Source organism: Ascaphus truei, chromosome 4, assembly GCF_040206685.1.
Source record: "Ascaphus truei isolate aAscTru1 chromosome 4, aAscTru1.hap1, whole genome shotgun sequence".
NCBI classification, from domain to species: Eukaryota; Metazoa; Chordata; class Amphibia; order Anura; family Ascaphidae; genus Ascaphus; species Ascaphus truei.
Window position 1 is genome coordinate 210,911,389 of NC_134486.1, and position 22,527 is coordinate 210,933,915.

Consider the following 22,527-nt stretch of genomic DNA (forward strand, 5'->3'; position numbering starts at 1 on the left):
TATGGCTTTATACAACTCGTCCTTCTTGGAGGGTTTCGCCACTTTACGGATGTGGTCCTTCAGCTGATGCCAGACCATTTCGATCGGATTGAAGTCTGGCGATCTGTGATTGGAAAGAAAGGACAATTAGTTTAAGAGATACAGTACACAGTAAAAACAGTGGGGAACATAAATGGGACACGGTCTACTGCACTTACTCCGCTGGCGTCTTCACCCAGTTGATGCCGCGCTCAAGGATATGCGCCGTCAACGCGGTCTGCTTGGGATCATTGTCCTGGTAAAAGCGATGACCATTGGGAAAGTCTTGTGTGATGTATCGCACTATCACGGGCACAATGTTGTCTTGGAAGAAATCTTTATTCATGATTCCTATAGCAAGAAAAGAAAAGTGCTCAATAGTACAGTACAGTGCATACGGTAAGGCAACACTAGTCAAGTACAGTGCATTAGGCGGCATTATATTTGAGAAATTGTACCTTCAAAGACGACAATGCATCCCGGTCCATGCCTAGAGATGGCACCCCACACATGCAGCTTCACAGGGTGTTTTGGCCGCGGCTTCAAAGTTATGCGGCCTTTTTTGTGGAACGCAAATCTTGCAAATCTCTCCAGCGACACAGTAGACTCATCAGTGAAGATGCAATCCTGGAAAGTCTCACCGCTGTCGATCCATGCTTGGGCCTGTAGCACTCTTTTGATTTTGTTTGCGTCCCGTATCATGGGGTACGCTCTGTAATGACAATGAATAAAAAATGTTAGCGTCACAGCGCAGTACAGTTTGTAAAACAACACTTTTACTTTACAGTACCTCCTGTACTGTCCAGTACTAACCTCACACGTCCATATTTCCATCCAATTCTGCGTCTCATCTTCTTTATGCTGCTCTCGGATACAGTCAGATTGTGGTTTTCCTGCAGAGTGTTTTTAACCCTTAATGCGCTCCTCTCATCATTCTCCTCACTTATTCTGTCCACCAGAAGAGTAGTCTCCCTACAATGCAAAGAAATTATATTGTGTTATTAATATGCAGCAATATAAAATGTATACTGTATACTGTACATGTAATGTTGTAATACTGTATACAGTAAATATAAATATACAAAAAATGTATACTGCTGTACTATAAATATAAATAGACAAAATATACAGTATACAGTACTGTTGTAATATAAATATACTATATAAATATACTGTTGTTATATCATAATAAATACACATCATATACTGTATATTCCGTTGTAAGATGAATTGCAATATACCAAAAGTGTATACTGCTGCACAAAAAATATAAATTGACCACACATACAGTACACTACAGTATATACTGTTGTAATATAAATATACTATATAAATACGGTATACTGTAGATGTACACTACAGTTTTCTATATTTTTTTTGGTTAAGTTTTATAAATACAGTATACTTACGCATTTGTTACCTTTGGTGCCTTTTTCCGGTCTCTGTTTTTTCCTTGTGCATGATAGCACACGGTGCTTGATGGCACAACGAGGCCAGAAGCAGTTAACCAGCGCTGGATATCTGCAATTCGTTTTCCGCTCGTGTACATATCCTTCATTCTCATGCTGAGATCCTTTGAAATCTTCTTAACAGGCATTGCTGCGAGTACTGTAGAAAGAAATACAAACACAAGAATGTGTATTCGATGTTTAGTCGATGTGTATTCAATGTGCAGTGAATCCACAAAATGGATGGTGTATTTATATGTTAATGACTCACATTACAGACCACCCACTTTCAACACCTGTACCTGGCCGCCATGCATAAAAGGTTGTACACGTTGCATAGCCCACCACTTGCTGATCTTTATCTGAGCCATTGTCCAGATACTGCATTGTGCCTCCCGCTTACATGGAGCATCCCCGGTTCTATGGACGAAAGAACCATCTCACCTCTGCTGTGCCTGCCACACTGAAAAAGAGAAAGGCAGTTACCGTTTCCAAGCCAAAGGCAAAGCGACAGGCTAAGGCCAACAAAGAAAACCTTCTGCTGACCCCAAAGGCTAAGGGTTTTAAAACACGTCAGCCTTATTATGTGAAGAAGAAATACGGTACTGTGCTCGGTACGCAAGACGAATGGCAGCCAACTCACCGAATCCGCAGACCACTTGCTCCCATAAGCTTCGACGACTCTGCTGTAGCTGTCCCGGAAATCTTCAGCCCGGCTTCTCCACCCCCATCTTCTCCAGTTCCATCTGAAGATGCTGCTGCCTCTGAAATCCACAGGTCACTGTCTCCTTTGCTCTTGGACGACTCTGCTTCTCTCCCGGAAATCCAGCGGTCACCTTCTCCATCCCTCTTCGACGACGCTGCAGCTTCTCCTGTACCGGGCATCCCCAGGTCACCTCTTCCACTCTCCATCGATGCCGCTGCTCTCCAGAGAACCCCCATCTCATCCTCCGTTGCACCCATCCCCCCAGATCTCCAGATGCCATGCACAAGCAGCTCGTTAGACCGGATCCTGAATGGGCTAACTGTGGATCTCCCCGGGAATTCTATTGTGCTGGCAAAGCTAGATCTGCTTCTGGAGTCGGTGCTACATATGGAGCAACGGATGCTACAAATGGAGCAACGGCTGGATCAACGGATGCTACATATGGAGCAACGGATGGATCAACTGATGGACAAGATAGAGGCTGACATAGAGGGCATACATTATTTGATCGGTGTTAATGCCCCTGTTTCCCCGACGCTGGAGCAGGGGGGTGACATGGATGTGATGCATGGTACCTTCGACCCCCTTCCATCACCAAGCACACCCCCTCCACCAGAAGATGCAGTGTACTATGCTATTGAGGAGGACATGACAACCCCGTCAAGACCACGCCAGGAGACAACCCGGCGACCACTACCGGAGGAAAGCTTCCTCCCAGACACCCTACCATTGCCCATCGCCTCAAGTACACCCGCTCCCAAAAGACCTCCTACACCCGCTCGCATACAAACAGAGCCCGACATCTCCCTGTGCGATCTGCCACCGGCGCTGAGGGAGAAGTATAGGGTGAGGAGTGCTGGTATACCACACAAGTATGCCTTGATCATATTTAAACACCATGTTCCCTACACATTGTACTGCGAGTGGGTGTTCAAAGTGAACTATGATGGGAATCGCCAAAAAAAGGCCCTTCCTTCTAATTTAAGGAAAAAGATTGTGGAAGAAATGCAGCGCTATTACCCTGTTACAGATCCTGTAATGAGAGGCGTTAGAGACTGCATTAATGGCGTTTTGCGCCATGCAAGGAATCGGCCATGGATGGAAAATGGGGAGGACTTTCAGTGAGACCATACTGTAATATTGTGCTGTACTGTACAGTACATGTTTTACCCTATAGTACCTGCTGTACTTAAACAAAGGATACTGTATGTTGTTGTGTGTTGCACGGTTTTTGTACTGTATTTGTAAATAAAAGTTTTTGGTGGCGACTTCAGCAATAAAAGAACTGCTTAATTTATCTCACACTCAGTACTACAAACTGCTTTTTGCTTGCAGACTGCAAAGCCGCAAGACCAGCAACATTGTAACAAAAGAGCAATGAGCGCGCAATTGGCGTGGGAACTTCTGTTCTAAGGCCCCTAGAAATAATATTCTTTATTTTATTTATAAACTCACATTTATAAACCCCGTCACCCACCCCCGCTACACACAATAAAAAATAATCACACACAGCATCCCCGCAATAAATAAATAAATAAATACAAATAAATAAATTTGAAATACATTTTTATTTATAGTGTAGATGTGCAGGGGGTCTCGGGAGCTGAACCGCACTGGTTTCAGGTCGGGGGACCTCCTGCCCCCCGAGATACAGGCCCCTTTAGGGGGTGCCGGTATCCCTCTGCGTTTAAAGGCCCCGATCACGTGACCGCGGCCTGTTAAACCAAGCAGAGCAGAGGGATACCGGCACCCCCTAAAGGGGCCTGTATCTCGGGGGGCACGGGGTCCCCAGACCTGAAACCTGTGCGCTTCTGCTCTGGAGACCCTCTGCACATCTACACTGTGAATAAAACACATACATCATTAAAGAATCATTCTTTAGCTTAGCGGCTATGCGCTATGGTAAAGAAGCAGCATTTCTGTATTTTTAATAATATTGTACAGTGAGCAGGGGGTTCCCTGAGACAGAAATCTAATCTCAGGGGACCCCCTGCTCCTGCACAATATTATTAAAAGTTCAGAAATGATGCTTCATTAGCATAGCGTATAGCCGCTAAGGTAATGAAGGGGTTAAGGCATAATAACCAATAAATACATTCAATACACTACCCACTACCCATGGCAACCTCCGCTGCTGCTGCTGTACAGCAAAACAGACACAAAAATCCCTTAATCACCATAGCGGTTATTAACCGCTACAGTCATGAAGGGGTTAACCCACCCTCACCCACCACTCGGGACGCCTACTGTACATACCCTCCCACTCTAACCCCCCACCCCATGAGGCCTAACCACCCTCAACCCTCACCCACTAACTACCCACAAGGGAGGCCTACACACATACCGTTGGGGAACCCCCCCGGGGAACCCCCCCCCACCCCCCACCCCCAGTCCCCACAATCAAAACAATGCACAGCCCCACAATAAACAGCATTCTATTTATTAAATACATTACCCACCCCCTGTGCCCCACCATAAATACAAGATTTATTCTTTTACATTCAGGGTCCATAACGCAGCCCCACGCTAGTCCCCGGTGGGCTGGCAGGGCACCTGGACAGACCTACAGTTTACCAGCAGCATTCCACAGGTTCTGGAGGCCGTCTGGTGGATCCTGCCAGCACCATGGCGCCCAGGTGGTCTCCTTGGGTCACCGTGAGCCACAATTGGGTCCCCACGGTAGGCCCAAGGATGTCTGGGAGCCCTGGGTCAAACCCACAGGTGTCTGCGGGGCCTCGGGTGGTTCCCATGGGGGTCTGGGGAACTCACGGGTGCTCACTACGGGTCCGCGGTGCCCCCACAGAAGTGGGACCACACATCATCATCCCCGCACCTACGGGTCGGAGGTGCCCCCACAGAAGTGGGACCACACATCGTCATGCCCGCAGACTACGGGTCCGCGGTGCCCCCACAGAAGTGGGACCACACATCATCATCCCCGCATGTGTCACCCGTGGAACCACCAGCCTGCTACCCTTTAGGATACCCGAGGATTCCCCGCGGGTGGTCTCCAGAGGTCCCACGCAAAACCACGGAAGTAACCCTGAATGTAAAAAAAATAAACCTGGCCTATACATTCAATACATACACCCCCCCCCCCCCCAACACCTACAGTACAATAATGTGCAAAATAACTATTATCCAGATATGGATAATAGATTAATTGCCCATTATTAAAAACATTAACTAGCATATACAAAAAAATAAAGTACTACTGACCTCATCAATACGAAGTGTCCGTTGCCAGCAAAATCCTTGTCTTGTCCACAACATACATAGCAAATACAAAGCCAATACATTGCAATTACATTCAGATATCAATTAACCCCTTAAACACCTTATCGGATAATAACCGCAAAGGTAATTAAGGGGTTAAGCCACACAGGCACGATACCCACCCTTCACCCATGAATTTGTACTGTGGCTTCATCATGCAACTATATATATATACTGTATATATATACATACAGAGGGACAGAGAGAAAGAGAGAGAGAGAGAGATATACAGTACAGTATATATATATATATATATATTGTATATATATATACTGTATATATATACTATATATATATATATATATATATATAGTATACACACGTTATATACACACCCATGATAAACCAATATACAGTACAAATAAATGTAGAAGGGTTATCAAAAGCACTGTCCTACAACCAAACACTTCTCCATACAGTACATACTAAATTAAAATCAATTTCCTTTAATATTCATAACTGATCTCTCAATCTAAATCATCACTAAACCTCTGAAAAGCCATTTAAACAACTTACATTCCAATATAAATGATGCCTCAATATCTATGCACCATATACATTCTGCAAATTAATCAAACGTAAACAAAATTCAATTAGCAATCATTATTTACTTCCATAAACAATTCACACTCAATCACGAACAATGAAACCATTAACAGATTCACGCCTAGAGCAGAACAATTAAGCCTTTGAAAAAATATAAGTACCGACAAAAATACAACCTTTACAACCAAGGCTATCTATCCCTGACCTTCCTCAAACACAAAATACAATACCAAGGAATACATCTATCTAATTTTAAAATACTTTAAACTCACAAAATAATTAAAAACACATCTAATCCAGCTTTTAAAACATCATCATTTCTTACCCTGAATGTATACTGTACAGTATATCTCTCTAGACATATATATTGTACATACATACATACAGTGGCAAGAAATGATATACCACAAAAAAAAAAAAAATACACATGTTAAAAAACCTTTTGAAAAAATTAACAAGTTAAATAAAATACATTTCTTTACTGTAGTTCACTTACCATTACTTGCCCCCACCGATTCCCGTTGCGCAGCTTACTCACGAACCAATCCACGATCAGGAACCCATAAAATAATAAACCAGAAAATAATAAACTTTAAACTAAAAATCCAAATCAATCCACGGGTCTTCTACTTGTAATCCATCTTCATCTGTATTCTTCTTTCTTCTATCTCCTTCCGGGCGGGGCAGGGCGTGGTCTTCTTTCCATCATCGGCCACGCCCTTGTCTTTTTTCTTCTCCGGAGGTCCTTCTTCCGCGGCGTCTGGCTGCAAAATGAGACGACATAGGCTTTTAAAGGCCTATGACGTCACATTTTGCGTCATGGTTCCCACGGTCCTGATTGGACCGTGAAAACCATGTGTTTTGGCCGATAAAAAAAAAAATGATGACGTCACTTAAAGGGATGTGACGTCAATGAAAACCTGTCACGTGGTACGGTAGCCAATCAGAGCGTGGGAACTTTATCCTTATTGACGTCACATCCTTTCTCCCCCAAGCCCCTGACACATGGTATACCAGAGCCAATCAGAGTAGGGATAAAGTTCCCACGCTCTGATTGGCTCTAGTACCATGTGTGCACGGCCATGTGCCTTTTCATGACGTCATCTTAAAGGCAATTGAAGCAAAGCCATTCTGATTGGCTGTGCTTTCATTCCCTTTAAGTGCCTTTAAAAGCCTATGTCGTCTCATTTTGCAGCCAGACGCCGCGGAGGAAGGACCTCCGGAGAAGAAAAAAGACAAGGGCGTGGCCGATGATGGAAAGAAGACCACGCCCTGCCCCGCCCGGAAGGAGATAGAAGAAAGAAGAATACAGATGAAGATGGATTACAAGTAGAAGACCCGTGGATTGATTTGGATTTTTAGTTTAAAGTTTATTATTTTCTGGTTTATTATTTTATGGGTTCCTGATCGTGGATTGGTTCGTGAGTAAGCTGCGCAACGGGAGTCGGTGGGGGCAAGTAATGGTAAGTGAACTACAGTAAAGAAATGTATTTTATTTAACTTGTTAATTTTTTCAAAAGGTTTTTTAACATGTGTATTATTTTTTTTGTGGTATATCATTTCTTGCCACTGTATGTATGTATGTATGTATGTATACTGTATACAGTATGTCTAGAGAGATATATACGTACAGTACAGGGTAAGAAATGATGTTGTTTTAAAAGCTGGATTAGATGTGTTTTAAATTATTTTGTGTACAGTATGCTGCTACTGTATGCTTTATTGTGAGTTTAAAGAATTTTAAAATTAGATACTGTAGATGTATTCCTTGGTATTGTATTGTATGTTTGAGGAAGGTCAGGGATAGGCTTGGTTTGTAAAGGAAACAAAAAGAAAACAGCGCACAACGCCAAATAGTGAAGTAAGTAATAGAATGTATTACAATGTTAAAGGGGTAATAAATCTGCGTACATCAGATAGAAATAACATGTGCATTTAGTGCATATCACACTGGTTACCACTCTGTAGCTGTAAAACAGGACGGTCTGGCACTCAGCTGTCTCTGCAGGAGCCTCTATGATGGTTCTGGGGCATGGGATCCTTCATGCACTCCTCACACAGCAGGACGCTGCTCACAAGGGGATTCCTTTCAAGCAACCTGGTAATACTGCAGATTCAGACACTTAGTGGGACCGCTCCTCAACCGGCGATATACTGCCTCCAGGGGAATTCCCCTACAGTCCCCCGTCTCTCCTGTGTAGATTCGCTGCTTTTCCCAGCTGCTATGATCTTAGGGCAGTCCAGAGCTGTTGGAATTGCTCTGCAAACACTTCCGCAGCGCAGGGGCTTACACAGCGTGCCACGATGCCGCTCCGTCACGTGGTGTAGCGGAGTGACGTCACAGTTCTCGTGGCAATGGAGGAATCAATAGGGAGGAAGAAGGAGAGTCCCTTACAGTCTCTTACCGGCGCAGAAATCGCTCAGTTAGCACGGTGGCAGCCAATATAAGCTGATCGTGATACAGATCCAAAGGATGAATATAGGCAAAATTTATGGCATTCATACATCCAACATGTTTCGTAGATCTAACTACTTCTTCAGGGAATCTGAATCTGCAGTATTACCAGGCTGCTTGAAAGGAATCCCCTTGTGAGCAGCGTCCTGCTGTGTGAGGAGTGCATGAAGGATCCCATGCCCCAGAACCATCATAGAGGCTCCTGCAGAGACAGCTGAGTGCCAGACCGTCCTGTTTTACAGCTACAGAGTGGTAACCAGTGTGATATGCACTAAATGCACATGTTATTTCTATCTGATGTACGCAGATTTATTACCCCTTTAACATTGTAATACATTCTATTACTTACTTCACTATTTGGCGTTGTGCGCTGTTTTCTTTTTGTTTCCATTTCTTAGAGTGTGTGGGGTGCTGAGCCACCCCTAATGTTTATAGCAGCAGACGCCCTTATCAACCACACGGTTATGTTATAATTTAATTATTTAATCACTTATTCACTGTGGTATTGTGGTTTACTTTATTTATATATGGTTTAGTCACTGCACTGTATTCAATTATAAGGAGATAGATAGTAGCGCACAGTTTATTTCTGTTTTTCCATTGGTTTGTAAAGGTTGTATTTTTGTCGGTACTTATATTTTTTCAAAGGCTTAATTGTTCTGCTCTAGGCGTGAATCTGTTAATGGTTTCATTGTTCGTGATTGAGTGTGAATTGTTTAGGGATGTAAATAATGATTGCTAATTGATTTTTGTTTACGTTTGATTAATTTGCAGAATGTATATGGTGCATAGATTTTATGCATATTGGAATGTGAGTTTTTTCATTGGTTTGTGATCATATACAGTAGATTGTGAGATCAGTTAGGATTTTTAAAGGAAATTGATTTTAATGTAGTGTCTGTATGGAGAAGTGTTTGGTTGTAGGGCAGTATGCTTTTGATAACCCTTCTACATTTATTTGTACTGTATATTGGTTTATCATGGGTGTGTATATAACGTGTGTATACTATATATATATATATATATATAGTATATATATACAGTATATATATATACAATATATATATATATATATATATATATACTGTACTGTATATCTCTCTCTCTCTCTCTTTCTCTCTGTCCCTCTGTATGTATATATATACAGTATATATATATATAGTTGCATGATGAAGCCACAGTACAAATTCATGGGTGAAGGGTGGGTATCGTGCCTGTGTGGCTTAACCCCTTAATTACCTTTGCGGTTATTATCCGATAAGGTGTTTAAGGGGTTAATTGATATCTGAATGTAATTGCAATGTATTGGCTTTGTATTTGCTATGTATGTTGTGGACAAGACAAGGATTTTGCTGGCAACGGACACTTCGTATTGATGAGGTCAGTAGTACTTTATTTTTTTGTATATGCTAGTTAATGTTTTTAATAATGGGCAATTAATCTATTATCCATATCTGGATAATAGTTATTTTGCACATTATTGTACTGTAGGTGTTGGGGGGGAGGGTGTATGTATTGAATGTACAGTATAGGCCAGGTTTATTTTTTTTACATTCAGGGTTACTTCCGTGGTTTTGCGTGGGACCTCTGGAGACCACCCGCGGGGAATCTTTGGGTATCCTAAAGGGTAGCAGGCTGGTGGTTCCACGGGTGACACATGCGGGCATGACGATGTGTGGTCCCACTTCTGTGGGGGCACCTCCGACCCGTAGTCTGCGGGCATGACGATGTGTGGTCAAACTTCTGTTTTGCAGAAGCGGAGGGGCCATGGCCAGGATGGGGGGGGGGGGGTAACGGTACAGTATGTGGGTAGGGGGTGAGGGTGGTTTGACCTCACAGTACATTATGCACATTGGGTCCCCCCCCTCCCCACATTTACATACACTGCACGACATCAATGCAGGGAGGGTTTACCAATGCAGGGAGGGTTTACCAATGCAGGTAAGGCTTTAGGCCTTTATATCTCTCTCCCTTCATTGTAATCTGTTTAACAGAAACATTAGGGGGAAGGGGCTTTAGGCCTTTATATCTCTCTCCCTTCATTGTAATCTGTTTAACAGAAACATTAGGGGGGAAGGGGCTTTAGGCCTTTATATCTCTCTCCCTTCAGTGTAATCTGCTTAACAGAAACATTAGGGGGGAGGGGGCTTTAAACAATGCTGTGTATAATGTATAAGGTTTTTTACAATTAGATAGATGTAATCCTTGGTATTGTAAGGGTTAGCTTTGGTTTTAAATTGTGTTTTCTGGTTGGTACTTACTGTACAGTATATATTGACTTTTGTTTACTTGATTGGTTAAAGTGTTTGTTTGGAAGTGTTTGTACAGTATTTACTGGTAGAGTAGCTTGCAATTATATTGTTAACATTCATTTGCAGAATGTACAGTATATGGTGCATAGATTTAATGCTATGCATCATTTACAGTATACAATGTAAATGCAATGTACTGTGTGGATTGGAATGTTATGTTTTATATTGTAAAATCAGTTAGGATTATTAAATGGATTATTATTATTATTGTCTGTACTGTATAGAGAAGCGTTATTTGTAGGACAGTATGATTTTGATAACCATTCTACATGTACTGTATTTGTATATTGGTTCATCATCTGTGTGTATATACTGTATACTGTATACTATATATATATATATATATATATATATATATATATATATATATATATATATATATATATATGTATATATATGTATACAGTATATATATACTGTACACAGTATATACTGTATATGTACTGTATAGGGATTGTTATTATATATACTGTATACTGTATATATATATCCAGTATATATACAGTATATACTGTACAGTATATATTTATTTCTCTTCATGTATTTATTTATTTATTTATATAGATTTATTTATTAATTGTGGGGCTGCTGTGCGTGAATTTTTTTTATTGGGGGTGAGGGGGGTGTTTGGCCCTTGGTGTGAGTTTAGGACTTGCAGCAGCAGCACAATTAATAAATAAATCTAAATAAATAAATAAATCAATGACAATAAATACATTTGAAATACATTTTTATTGATAGTGTAGATGTGCAGGGGGTCTCCGGAGCTGAAGCGCACAGGTTTTAGGTCTGGGGATCCCGTGCCCCCCGAGATACAGGCCCCTTTAGGGGGTGCCGGTATCCCTCTGCTCTGCTTGGTTTACAGGCCGCGATCACGTGATCGGGGCCTTTAACGCAGAGCACTCAGCACTCAGAAACACAGGCCAGGCAGATTTAACACACACACACAATAGGGGGAGTTTTTTTTTACATAGATTGCAGGGAAGCTTAACGCACACACACAATAGGGGGATAGGGGGAGGGGTTTTTACATAGATTAGAGAGAAGGCAGGGAGTTTTAACACAGATATGAAAAATATGTATTGAATGTATTAATTGTTTATTATGCCTTAACCCCTTCATTGCCTTAGCGGCTATGCACATCTACACTATCAATAAAAATGTATTTCAAATGTATTTATTGTCATTTATTTATTTATTTATTTAGATTTATTTATTTATTTTTTGGCGGCTGCTGTGTGTGTGTGTATTTTTTTATTGTGGGTAGCGGGAGGGTGGGTGAATGGGGTATTAGCCCCAACGATGGTTGGGGAGGGCTTGCGGGGGGGGGGGTAGCGGGAGGGCTTAACCCCTTCATGACCGTAGCGGTATTAACTGCTACGGTCGTGAAGGGGATAAGTCACCCATCCCCACTACACACAATAAAGCGGGCACGGTGGGTTAACCCCTTCATTGCCTTAGCGGCTATCCGCTATGGTAATGACGCAGCATTTTCTGTAATTTTAATAATATTGAGCAGGAGCAGGGGGGGACCCTGAGCATTAATTTCTGGCTCAGGGAACCCCCTGCTCACTGTACAATATTATTAAAATACAGAAATGATGCTTCTTTACCATAGCGCATAGCCGCTAAGGTAAAGAACGAGTGTTTATTTATACTGTATATTGTATGTGTTTTATTGATACTGTACATGTGCAGAGGGTCTCCAGAGCAGAAGCGCACAGGTTTCAGGTCTGGGGACCCCGTGCCCCCCGAGATACAGGCCCCTTTAGGGGGTGCCGGTATCCCTCTGCTCTGCTTGGTTTACAGGCCGCGATCACGTGATCGGGGCCTTTAAACGCAGAGGGATACCGGCACCCCCTAAAGGGGCCTGTATCTCGGGGGGCACGGGGTCCCCAGACCTAAAACCAACGCGATTCAGCTCCGGAGACCCCCTGCACATCTACACTATCAATAAAAATGTATTTCAAATGTATTTATTGTCATTTATTTATTTATTTATTTAGATTTATTTATTTATTTTTTGGCGGCTGCTGTGTGTGTGTGTATTTTTTTATTGTGGGTAGCGGGAGGGTGGGTGAATGGGGTATTAGCCCCAATGATGGTTGGGAGGGCTTGCGGGGGGGGGGTGGGTAGCGGGAGGGCTTAACCCCTTCATGACCGTAGCGGTATTAACTGCTACGGTCGTGAAGGGGTTAAGTGCACCCGCAACCCCCCCCTCCCGCAAGTCCTAAACTCACCAAGGGCCAAATACCCCCCTCACCCATCCCCACTACACACAATAAAGCGGGCACGGTGGGTTAACCCCTTCATTGCCTTAGCGGCTATCCGCTATGGTAATGACGCAGCATTTTCTGTAATTTTAATAATACTGAGCAGGAGCAGGGGGGGTCCCTGAGCATTAATTTCTGACTCAGGGAACCCCCTGCTCACTGTGCAATATTATTAAAATACAGAAATGCTGCTTCTTTACCATAGCGCATAGCCGCTAAGCTAAAGAATGATTCTTTAATGATGTATGTGTTTTATTCACAGTGTAGATGTGCAGAGGGTCTCCAGAGCAGAAGCGCACAGGTTTCAGGTCTGGGGACCCCGTGCCCCCCGAGATACAGGCCCCTTTAGGGGGTGCCGGTATCCCTCTGCTCTGCTTGGTTTACAGGCCGCGATCACGGGATCGGGGCCTTTAAACGCAGAGGGATACCGGCACCCCCTAAAGGGGCCTGTATCTCGGGGGCACGGGGTCCCCAGACCTAAAACCAACGCGATTCAGCTCCGGAGACCCCCTGCACATCTACACTATCAATAAAAATGTATTTCAAATAATTTTTATTGTGCCGATGTTTGCGCAGAGAGAGAGCAGCGGATCTCTCTCTGCTGCAAACACATCACGCATCCGCCGCCCATACAGTAGTATCATTTATGTATATGCATACAGTATACAGTACTGTATGTGTACAGTACTGTATGTTAGGGCTTATAGGGGTTGTTGTTATACAGTATATATATGTATATACTGTATACTGCATTACAATTCATTATAGGGGACGGCTTCACAGAGAACAGCTCGCAAGCGCCACCATGTGTATTTTCACGGCATTGCAGTATTTCAGCAAGCCGGAATAAAAAGCTTAAATCCCTGCCGGAAAAGAACGCAATGCACTCTGGCAGAAAACGATCAGAAACCTGAATACACCCGAGTATACCCGAATTCGCGGGACTAGCCGAGCTCGAATAAAGTGTGTCGCCAGTGTAGCAGGGGCATTACAGAGTCCAAAACGCATCACCAGATATTCATAATGCCCATAATGGGTTCGGAAGGCTGTTTTCCATTTGTCCCTGGGTCGAATGCGGACCAAATTATACGCTCCTCTGAGATCTAATTTGGTAAAGATTTTGGCTGACCGAATTCTTTCCAATAGTTCAGGAATCAGAGGTAATGGATACCTGTTCTTCACCGTAATCTTATTTAGTTCCCGATAGTCAATGCAGGGGCGTAGAGAACCGTCTTTCTTTCCCACGAAGAAGAGCGCAGCGCATGCTGGAGAAGTAGAGGGTAGGATAAAACCCTTTGATAGGTTCTCCTGTAGGTAGTCATTGAGGACCTTCAATGCCGGCTCTGAGAGGGAATAGATTCTTCCAAACGGAATGGCAGCACCCGGTAATAATTCAATGGGACAGTCATAAGAGCGATGTGGGGGAAGCGTATCTGCGTACTTCTTGTCACACACATCTAAAAACTCAGAGTAAGGAGCCGGCAGAAGATTTTCTTGAGACGAGGAAATCTTATGTATTCCTACACACTCTGGTATAGGAGTTTTAGGTAGACAGGCTAGCTGACAGTGCTCCGAGGGAAATGTGAGGGTCTTTGTCTTCCAGTCAATTAGTGGGTTATGGATCATGAGCCATGGAATTCCCAGAATCACGAGAAACAAAGGTGATGGAATGAGACCAAAATAAATCTTCTCCTGGTGATTGGGCTCCATGATTAGTGTTAAGTTACTGGTTTCATGGGTAACAGGTCCAGAGCTCAAGGGAGAACCGTCAACGACTTCCATCCTTTCTGGCGATTCCTTGGCTACAAATGATACCGAATTGTTCTTGGCGAATTCTATGTCCATAAAATTCCCTGCCGCCCCTGAGTCGACCATTACAGTGGTTGAAAAACGATGTGTTCCTTCCTCGATTATAATAGGAACCAGGAGGTGAGGGTGTAGCGAAGGAGGGTTATCTTTCCCTTGAGAAGCAGAGAAAACAGTCTTTGAAATAGCGTGCAGCTGATTTCTCCTAGGGCTCTGGAAAGAAGACTTGTTTGGGCAATCAGCGAGATAGTGCCCATCATTTCCGCAATATAAACAGAGATCTTCTGTTCGGCGTCTATTCCTTTCCCTGGTTGAGATGGGTCCCCGCAGTGTATTTACTTGCATCGGCTCCTCCTCAGTCTCCCTGGAACGTCTTGGGGTACTGACATCTCTAAACCCGGGGTTGCTTGGCATGAACCCCTGTCTCTCTAATCGTCTTTCCGTAAGCCTGCGATCAATTTGGATGCATAAACGGACAAAGTCCTGAAATCTCTCTGGGGGCTCCACCCGGGCTAGTTCGTCTTTAACTTGCTCCGAGAGACCCTGCCAAAAATTATATTTCTGCGCGGCCTCATTCCAATCAGTATCGTTAACCCATCTGCGGAATTCAGCGGCGTATTCAGCTGCAGAGCGTCTTCCTTGACGAAGACTGTTCAGAGTTGCCTTAGCGGTTGCACTATGATTTGGGTCATCAAAAATAAGACTCATGGCTTCGATGAACTCCTCCAGGTCCCTTAGTAGTGGGCTATCTTATTCTAACATAGGGGAGACCAAAGCAAGGGCCTCATCCTTGAGCAGGGTTATGATCAGTCCAACCTGGGCTTCTTCGGTATGATAAATGATGGGCTGAAGCTTGAACACAAGTCTGCATTGATTAAGGAAATTCCGGAAAGATTGTTTTTTCCCCCCAAATTTTTCCGGAAGGGATATACGGGGTGCGGTTTGCACAGGCACAGGGTTTTGACCAGACAAGGTGATTAAGGCTGCACGTAGTTCACGATTCTCAGCTTCCGCGGTGGCGGCTTGTTCTTCCAAGCGGCCAAGACGATTAAACACGTGTCTTTGTTGTTCCTGGTAACCAACCATGATATGTTTTAAGTCATGGAGTGTCTGAGCCTGAGCCGGGTCTGTTCCAGCAGAATCAATGGTAGGGCCTGTTTATTCTGTCAAGGATTGGACTTCGGCTGAAGTGGATCCCAGTGGCAGGAACAGCAGGGAGCGAAGTAGGAGTCACAAGCAGAGATCAGAGGCAGGCGGCAGGTAGCGAAGTCAGAAAACAAGCAGGGGTCCAAGGCAGGCGGCAGGTAGCGAAGTCAAGAAACAAGCAGGGGTCCAAGGCAGGCGGCAGGTAGCGAAGTCAGGAAACAAGCAGAGGTCGGCAACGAGGAAATTGGAACAGGATGATAGCAATAGCTAGCACAGCAGTAAACACAGGAACCTTGCAGGAGCTAAGGAACCAGTATAAACAGGCAAGGGAGGAACAGGAAAGGGAGGTTTATATAGGCAGGCTGAGAGGTGGAGCACAGGTGCAGAGGTGTCAGGTATCAGAGTCTGGAATGTTCCTAGTTTAGCAGCAGCAATCCCAGTATGGGTACAGCACGCTAGAGAATATGACATTCTGATAGGCTCTGGCTCTTGAGCCCCGCCCTCTCCCTAGCTGTCCACCAATTGTATCTAGTGTAGTAACTGCTCAGTCAATCATATTGCTGGACTACATTTTCAATAATTGTGCAAGAATTTAATTAAATTAAATAACCCAGAGCAAAGCGATTGATTACAGGAGAATGGACCGATCTGCAGCTTACTGTAACTAATCACTTGTCTGTGTGCATTATGTATTGATGCACATACTGTACTGTACGTACAGTGGCGGCCGCCTTCAGCCTCGTGAGGCCGTTTCAGCGCGACTTTTAAAACCGCGGGCAGATGACAAAAACACAGAAAATAAAGGGTTTTTAAAAACCATACAGTAGGAAAATTCTCATTTGTAGGTATTTACTCTAATTACATGTTCGTAATGATTGGCAATTATTTGGAAAGTTTCTCTTTTTAACAATTTTATTACCCATTCCAATGCTTCTCAGGTCTTTTCGCCGATGTGAAACTGTCAAAAGCAGTTTGAGATCAATTATACCATATAATAGCCAATAACTGCTTAAAGCTTATTGCATATTGAATCAATTCTTTGTGATAAATGCTCGTGTGCATGTGGAATTGCATTTCGGCCGCAAACAGAATTGAAATCTTTGTCAAACAATCTTCAGTTCCCTTTTCAACAATTATTGAAAAGTGTGAAGAGGTCTTCAGCTCTTTTTCACATTTCCTTTTCGGAAAAAAATGGCCAAAGATAATACTTCAAAGTTTAATGAATAGGACCTTAGAAAGGAAACTAACTATAATATTAAATCAGACAAAGCAAGGGGTCTGGTAGTGGGCAGGTATATTTTCTGCTAGAAGAAAAAGCTAAGGGCAGCTGCCATTATAAAGAGATAATTAACAACAATTAACATCATCATCAACATTTTCATTTTTTGAAGGGGAACACATCATCCTCTTAAATTTGAAAGCTGTAGTCAGTGCTTAAAACTTTATTTCTGTAATATTTATTCATTTAGCAGTTGTCATTGGTGCAATGGAAAGAACTGGAGATGCTGCATTTTAAATTCCATAACAGAGGTGTGTGAATAAATGACTAAGACATTTGAATCAAGTACATTTAAGAATTTCAGATTGATGGAGTTTTTTGATTCTGCTTTTTGAATGTGTCTTACCTGGTCAATGAAGGCTTCTAAAAAGATGACACCGAATATTGTAAGGCTACTTTTCTTCGTCTAGCAATCTACTGCAAATAAAAAAACAGAGATGTGAGCAGCAATCATACCCAATGCTAATAAAGACTTGAGTGAGTGGTTGCTTTGATGATGTAATGAGGTGAATGATCAAACAAAAGCCTTACATCACAAACAGTAAAACTCTGGAGAGATGCAGGGTGAGGATGTTATAGTATGTGTATGTGCTTGGTCAAGAGCAACTAACGGGGAGTCCATATGTATTAAAGTGTTACATTGGTCCATGAAAGAATTGCTCCAATTGTGTATCAACATTAAAAGTAATAGGACAGATTCTGGAAATGAGGGTTATTTAATCTAAAACAAAACTGTAACACCCCCTTAATTTAATAATGAACATGTCAACTAGCAGGTCATTTTAATTGTTGGCAGATTGTTACACAACGGTTATAAAGTGGAGTATTTTTGGTGGTGTAATGTTATAAATATTAATCCAGTTACAACTTTGTGGAATAATAAACAGAAGATTTTTCAAAGTAAATCGTGCCACATTAAAACAATAAAGTAATACATATAGGGCAATATAAGAAATACTATTACTTAAGGCGGTAATTCAGTATGCTGTGGAGAGATAACCCCCCCCCCCATTCAAGTCAATGGGAGTCCGTGATCGGCTGCTTCTCAGCATATTGAATTGACCTCGAAGAACTTTTTGTGCTGGAAGACACCTTATGTCCCATTGTAGTGTTATTAAGTGCTTTAACTCAATAAGACACCTTCCATGCCAGAAAACACCTCGCAGTCCATTTTGAACTTTTAACTAACATACTGTAGTAAGGAACTTATGTGACCCTGAAAAATTAAACACCAGTTAACCCATTAAAATGTTGTATCATGTGTATCTAACATATACTGTTTTAATTGAAAACACTTAGGGCACTACGCTCCGTTAGCTTATTTAACCTAAATTAACGTTAATTATAATGCCTATGCACTAAAGCAAATAACCTAACGTTAACCTAGCGCTAATCCTTAAATAACGTAAGGTTATTTTGTTTCCAGTCATTGGTGCTAATGATATGCAAAAGGTGTTCCTCTTAACATCGCATATCCACTAAAGGTCGCTCAGGTTAACGCAGGGATTTGACCTGATGTTATTTACAGTAGGTCATACCTAAAGGTGGCATTGGCTCCCTCCAGGCACTAAATGTGGATTAAGGCGAGGGGAGGGGGGAGAGAGAGACAGAAAGGATAGCCCATCGTCACAGCGTAGAGCTCTACTGCTCACACCTGGAAGTGATGTGCTTTTAAAGGAAGCCAGGAGAAGGTCCACAATTATGATTAGCTACAGATGTAGAGCTATAAAATATGCTGTGACAGTGGAGCTATCCAGCATCTGAGATAGTTCAATGCTAGAGTTGCTGCCTGAATAGCAGAGTGTAGGAGACGAGTGCAGTGGTATGACCAGAGAGACATATATTTCGGAAAATAAACATTGTCTTTAATTTCCCCATATCTTCAAACAATACAGCTTTTAGGCAGCATACAAATAAACAAACAGCCTGTCCCTTTGTAAGGGTGAACTTACTCTCCCAGTCACTATCTGAATGGCTGGGAGGAGAGTCCTCTTACCAGCCCCTTACCCAAAGTCCAGGTCTGGGTTGGTGTTCGTGGTGAGGCACCCTCTGGTGGGTTCCAGTGAACAAAGTGTCCTGGAATAGATTGGCTTGTTCCCTGGGTTCCCTTTCTGTAAGCAAATACCTTCCTTGTGCTGCAGTGATCCACTGCAGTTCAAGCAGGAGGCTTCTCTACCTGTCTGATGAGCCAGGTGGAGACTGGTTAATTGTCTGTAGCTGCAATTAACCAGCTCCCTGCTGGATTCATCAGACCAAAAAGGATTTCTATTGAAGCCCTTTTAGATGGGGGTTAAGACCCTGTCATATACCTCCCCCGTTTGTGGGTAGCTCGGGCTAGCCACAGCTGAAGCCCATCCCTCCACTCTCACTTGAGATGTGCCTGCGCTCAACTGAGAATGGGTGGAAGGACAGAACCCTCATTCATGCTGGGCTTGGAGCCCTTTCTAGCAGTTCATGCCCACAATATATGTGGCCATGACTGAGGAGGACATCCATGATGCTATCCTTGTGGCTGGTGCAGGCAACCAGTGTCTCTTCCTATATGTTTCAAATAAGGTTTCTGCGCTCGTGTTGTCTTCTAAAATAAGATCTAAACCATATGCAGCTTTCGGTGCTATGAGCCTTTCCTCATCTACTCCTAAGAATGGAGAACTCCCTAGAGAGTTCTCCAAAAGTCAGAGAAAAACAATGCACACAAAAGCGCACCACGGATTAGTAAAAATAGTAATATTTAATATTTACTATCAGGTCAAATGGACCACATGAACACAAAAAATCAAATACCAAATACACATATGACAATAACACCACATACATAAATGGCTACTCCCAAAAAGGGGATACTACAGTATACCAAATAAAGCTTCAGTGAAGCACAATAGAGCATAATTTAAATCAAAACTTGGTCTAACTAACTTCCACTGTGGGAGTTCTAAGACACATTATTTAAAATCCCAAATGAGGGAAACAGGTACTAACCACAAGCGGCAGCAAGTGCTCAGAGTGAACGCGAATTGTCCGGACTGCACGAACACACAGCAAGCAACTCCCTCTGCTGGTGCTTCCTCGTTGTCATGTCCCAGCCAATCGGTAACTGCGCAGGGCTGCCACTCATGACCTCTACGCATTTCACAACAGCGTGCTTCGTCCTGACTCATTTCCCCTCATTTGGGTTTTAAATAATGTGTCTTAGAACTCCCACAGTGGAAGTTAGAAAGACCCAGTTTTGATTTAACTTGTGTTCAATTGTGCTTCACTGAAGCTTTTTTTTGGTATAGTATCCCCTTTTTGGGAGTAGCCATTTATGTATGTGGTGTTATTGTCATATGTTTATTTGATATTTGATTTTTGTGTTCATGAGGTCCATTTGACCTGATAGTAAATATTAAATATTATTATTTTTACTAATGCGTGGTGCGCTTGTGTGTGCATTGTTTTTCTATCTTCCCGTATGTGTTTGTATTCAGCGTGCTTTAGTCACTCAGGGATGAATTTTTCAAAGCACATTTATTCCATGATGTGCTACCTTCCTCACCTTTGAGGAGGACATTTCACTCAAGCTCCTCTTTCCATTTACCAAGTCTTCTTTAAACAGTTTGGCCATGAATATCCAAACGTTGGGCGATCTTTTCTTCCCTGAGATTAGGGTGATCTTGCTTAGTATCAATCAACGCTGGTGGTTCAACCTGGGCAGAGTTTTTATTCACTCTGCTTGACCCCCATGGCATCTCTATTTGATAGTCGATAGACTTATTGTCTTTCTGGGACCAGAACGCCATGAAGGACACAGAGACTATTCTGACGGTGATATTATCCACGCCGGAATTCACCCCACGTGGTGGCGGATGACGACGTTGGACTGGACGGATTCCTTGTCGTATCCTGCGATACCCGGGTGCAGGAGCCCTGGGCAGGTATCGTTCTACAAGTGCACCAACACTGTACATCACGGCGCTGATCACGCCTAAAGCGTGGGGGTGTTACTTGGGGACACTAACGTGGTAGAGTGGCCAAGGGCCTTGGACAGTACGTGGGGGTAACACGGTGGTGGGCTGCTACAGACAGGCCGGGTGTATATGCAATTGACCCCCCCACTCCTCCATTATAGAGTGATTGATGTATATATCATATGTGTGCTAGTAAAGGTCATAAAGGTTACTGTTATATTCTGTGTGGTATTATTATTTGTTCCTGCACGGGGCTATCACAACCCATAGGGATCCCGTACAGGTGGAGGCGCTGTCACCCAGTAGCTAGGTTGTACCCCAGACTCTCAGTGGCAGAGGCTCAGATCTCTGTGAGCCAGCAGGTAATATCAGCACCAGTAGACTTTTCACATAAAGGGGAAAGAGGGCTACACTCATGTAACTCCTCTTACTGTTTAATATTAAAGTCGCACAAATTGCTAGCAGAGTTGCTTGCAATGCAAGTGGAGCAGAATTGTCTGAAAATTACAATTCATTGATGTTAAAACATGTATTATTCTTGTAAAGTAGATCTAATAACTGGTCAATTATAGATGAATAGGAAGACCAAGGATATGTTTGTAAAATGTTGTGTGAAAGTTAAATATATGAATGCAAATTGCGATGTAATGTAGTTAATTACTATTATGTGCTATAGTTATGATAAGGCAATAAATAGCACAGAAAGAGTATGTTAATACACCATTAAATGATGCAGTAGATATTATGATTAACATTTTTTCCATTTCTCCTCTTTAGTATTTTCTATTTAAAGCAGTTTGCATGAGAAAATATTCCACATATTCTACTAAACAAAAGACATACAATATATACCAAAGAGCTACTCAGATGTAAATCTATTTGGCCGTATCATTCAACAGGATACTAGCTTCCTAGAGAACAATGGTGTTATCTTTGAACTAACCTGAATCAGCATTTACTGTACTAGGAGGATGAAGGTAAAGGTATCGGGCTTTCACAAAACTAAAGATATTTCTTAATCCGTGTGTTGACAGAAAAGCCTGCAATGCAGAATAAAGCATATATAACTATAGCCTGGGTCCCCCTGGTCCCCTGTTTCTCCTCTTACCTTTCCATAGGCAGTGGAGGCTTGGGAGAGTGCGGGGGGGATGTGCAGTAGCAAGCACAAGTGGCAGCCATTAGTTGTATAGCAAAGCAGGGGAACTGCAAGTCCCAGCAGCCTCAGGGCCTGCAGACCACATGTTGCCAGGCAACCAATAGGGCTGAGAGATGCATGTCCAGTTACAATACTGACAGTTAGGGTTCTGGCAGTTGG

The 22,527-nt window shown here is 42.9% G+C and overlaps 1 long non-coding RNA gene across 1 annotated transcript in view; it reads right to left on the reverse strand.

Annotated features, from left to right (window-relative positions):
• LOC142492042 (uncharacterized) overlaps positions 1–22,409 on the reverse strand; it is a 59,824-nt gene extending 37,415 nt beyond the window's left edge. Inside the window, exons 1-2 of the long non-coding RNA XR_012800687.1 lie at positions 22,321–22,409; positions 17,612–17,682 (exon numbers count right to left, since the gene is read on the reverse strand). This is a non-coding gene — a long non-coding RNA (uncharacterized LOC142492042). The remainder of the gene's footprint in view (positions 1–17,611; positions 17,683–22,320) is intronic.
• Between the last annotated feature and the right edge of the window lie 118 nt (positions 22,410–22,527).